The following is a 2,805-nucleotide window of genomic DNA, read 5'->3' on the forward strand; positions in this document are numbered from 1 at the left end:
GTGCAGCAGTGTAGCAGCTTGAACTCTGATGGGAGCTCTTACCCCATCTTTGAGATTTCACAGGAGGGCAGCAGGTAGGTGGAAGCGGTGGCAGTGTTCAGTAATGGGGCTCTGTCTGCTTTCATCTGGGACTCAGATGGGATTTTGTGACTTTGTAGCGGATATTGGTGTCCTCACAGAGAGAAGTAACAGGGAATTGTGTGGAATACAAGTGAGCTTACAGCTGTACTTATGTCAAGTTTTGGTGCCTATGTGTGATGATAGCGAGGAGGAAGAACTAAACCTGAGAAATTAGGACTGAACGTTACCCTAATATATTTCCATACAGTTTTGGCACAATGCTCTTGTTTCTGTTAAAGGGCTCTTCAAGGAAGGCTGATGTTCCTGTGATTTTTACTGGACTCTTGTATTATTTGTTGTGTGGTGTTGGAGCATTCAGATAATACAGTCATCACTTCCTTTACATTTAGTCTTTGTTAATTTGTCACAAAACTACCAGTTCAATCAAAGGAATTGTGTTAGGTGTTATTGGAAGTAAGACAAGCTTAGTTAAAACTTCTGAGAATGCTGCCATGGAAATCTGTCTGCTAAAGCTAATTCTGTCTGAATATCCAATTGCAAAAGATCTTTTCTGCAACAGCCTAACTATCTGAGCCACCTTGTCGGTGTTATTAGAGTTAAGTTTAATTTACATTCGCAGTTTGCTGCTTTTGTGCCTTTAAAGCATGTGAATCTCTACTGTCAGAGACAAACAATGGCCAGTTGATTTACAATAGGTTGTACGGTAAGGTGTGGTGTGTTTGGTTTTCGTTAAATTAGTTCAGAGTGTTTTCCACCTGTACAGCAACTGGCTGCAGCCGTTCGGGTGGTTGTGTGATTAGAGGTTTGATGGGCTTGATTCACAATAGGGTGTGATCATGAGTGGGAGTGCTCGCCTAATAGAGGCTTAGTTCTGCGACCTGGAAAGTGCACATCCACCCCTATGGTATTGTAGACAGAAGAAATACTATGTGTAGGTTTTCTGTATTTGCATGGTTTTATTGGTTGCAATGAGGAAGCACTTTTTCCTTTCAGTTCAATATAATAAATAAAAATGTGTGTTTGTGGAACTGGTCTGGCAAGTAAGCAGCTAACCAGGGTGCTTGTACAGCAGAAGATAATCTATTTTGACAGTTCTGTTGTAGTTCTGATTAGAGTTTTGTAGATACACTGTAATACGCTGTCAAAACTAGTCTTTTTTTTGCCCTCTCCTGTTGGGTTCTCCTGTTTCAGTTCTGACACTGAAGAATATCTACTCTTTGTAAGGTTAAACGTCAGTAAACCTTTTACAGCAGTATCTCTTATTTTTAACCCAACACTAAAAGAAAAAAAAGGCAGTGTGACTTTGCTTGCAAGTTGTCGGTCTGGAATTACAAAATAATTGCTCTTCTAGGTCTGCCCCACCGCAGAATGGAGAGCTCTGTTTGAAATAAATCCATAGGTATGTCAGTGTTAAAGAGCTGTAGTTTGGTTTTATTTCAGGTCACCCAGAGTGTCATGTTTAGCTGGCTCCTAGGTCTAGTGGAGGGAAGGATGATGGTGCTCTGGTGGGTGACTTTTTACGGCCCTTTCAAAAGAAACTTTCTTGTTTTCTGACGATCTGTTCTGGAATAGAGGGATGCAAGCCTTTTCTTGTCCCTTCCCAGGAAGAGGAACTGTACGCGTGCCAGCGAGGCTGCAGACTGTTTTCCATTTGTCAGTTTGTGGACGATGGCATTGATTTGAATCGAACCAAACAGGAATGCGACTCTGGTAAGACTTTAGTACTCCTTCAACTTCCCAAAACGTGAAGATGTAGCAGAGGGAAGAGCAGCAATGCCTGAAAGGGTGTTAAATTGGTGGGATTACTAGGGTTGCTGTCTGGTTTTGTTTAACAACTTCTTAAAGTTTATGTACAGGATATTAAAAAAACCCAATAATCTTAGGGAAAGGTGGTCTGTTCTCTGTGAGTTTCTCCTTATCTGATCCCTAGTGTTGCTATTTTCCTGAATTTCTTAAGTATCCTCAGTCTGTAAATAAATTAGAAATACTTCATTTCACTGTAAACAGTTTGTCATAGAAAACACAAATAGGTTGGGGAAAAAAATCCAGTCAAATTAACACTTTTCCTTTAACAGTTCTGTGCGACAATCAGTCCCATGTGAAATTCCTGACAGACTGGTATGTACAGGTGAATTGTTCAGGCAGAGTAAGAACACAGATCTCGATGTGCTGTCTGCCTTGTGACTAGTGGTTTAGGCTACATCCTGAGGTACAGCAAAACCTTGGGAATGAGGTAGGTGCTTTGTTTGAAATAGCCCATCAAATACTTGTGACTGATTGTCTCAGATTATCTGTGTTAGAGCAAAAATTTCACAGTGAAGATGAAATACGTGTATTAGAGGCCAATTAACGCTGGGTTTGGAACTGTACAGAACATTCCTCCAGTAATACTGGATCCTGTTTCATTCAGAGTAACTGGGACATAACCATCCAGAGCAGGAAAAGTAGGAGCTCTCCGTCTATACTTCTAACACAATTAGGCACCAAGCCAGCACTCAAAGGAGGCTTTTATCCTCTCAGTAGCTCACAAAACCCAGAGGGCTAGCGGCTGGCTCAGAGGGCTGATGGAAGGTACGCGAGTAGAAAGCCTCACATGCAAAGACACTGATGTGATACAAAACTGCACTAAATACTCTAGAAATGGGCTAATGCTCTAGTCTGTCATACAGTGTGTATAGCTGCGATACAGCGTGTCAGTCTAGCTGTCAAACTGCGCAGGAAAGA

At 41.5% G+C, this 2,805-nt stretch overlaps 1 protein-coding gene across 1 annotated transcript in view; it reads left to right on the forward strand.

Moving 5' to 3' along the window:
- Nucleotides 1-1,682: 1,682 nt before the first annotated feature.
- The window catches only part of TMEM59 (transmembrane protein 59), a 6,032-nt gene continuing 4,909 nt past the window's right edge, over nucleotides 1,683-2,805 (forward strand). The window contains exon 1 of the mRNA XM_010160267.1: nucleotides 1,683-1,791. The gene's annotated coding sequence lies outside the window, so the exon portion shown is untranslated. The remainder of the gene's footprint in view (nucleotides 1,792-2,805) is intronic.

Source organism: Eurypyga helias, unplaced genomic scaffold, assembly GCF_000690775.1.
Source record: "Eurypyga helias isolate BGI_N326 unplaced genomic scaffold, ASM69077v1 scaffold17041, whole genome shotgun sequence".
NCBI classification, from domain to species: domain Eukaryota; kingdom Metazoa; phylum Chordata; class Aves; order Eurypygiformes; family Eurypygidae; genus Eurypyga; species Eurypyga helias.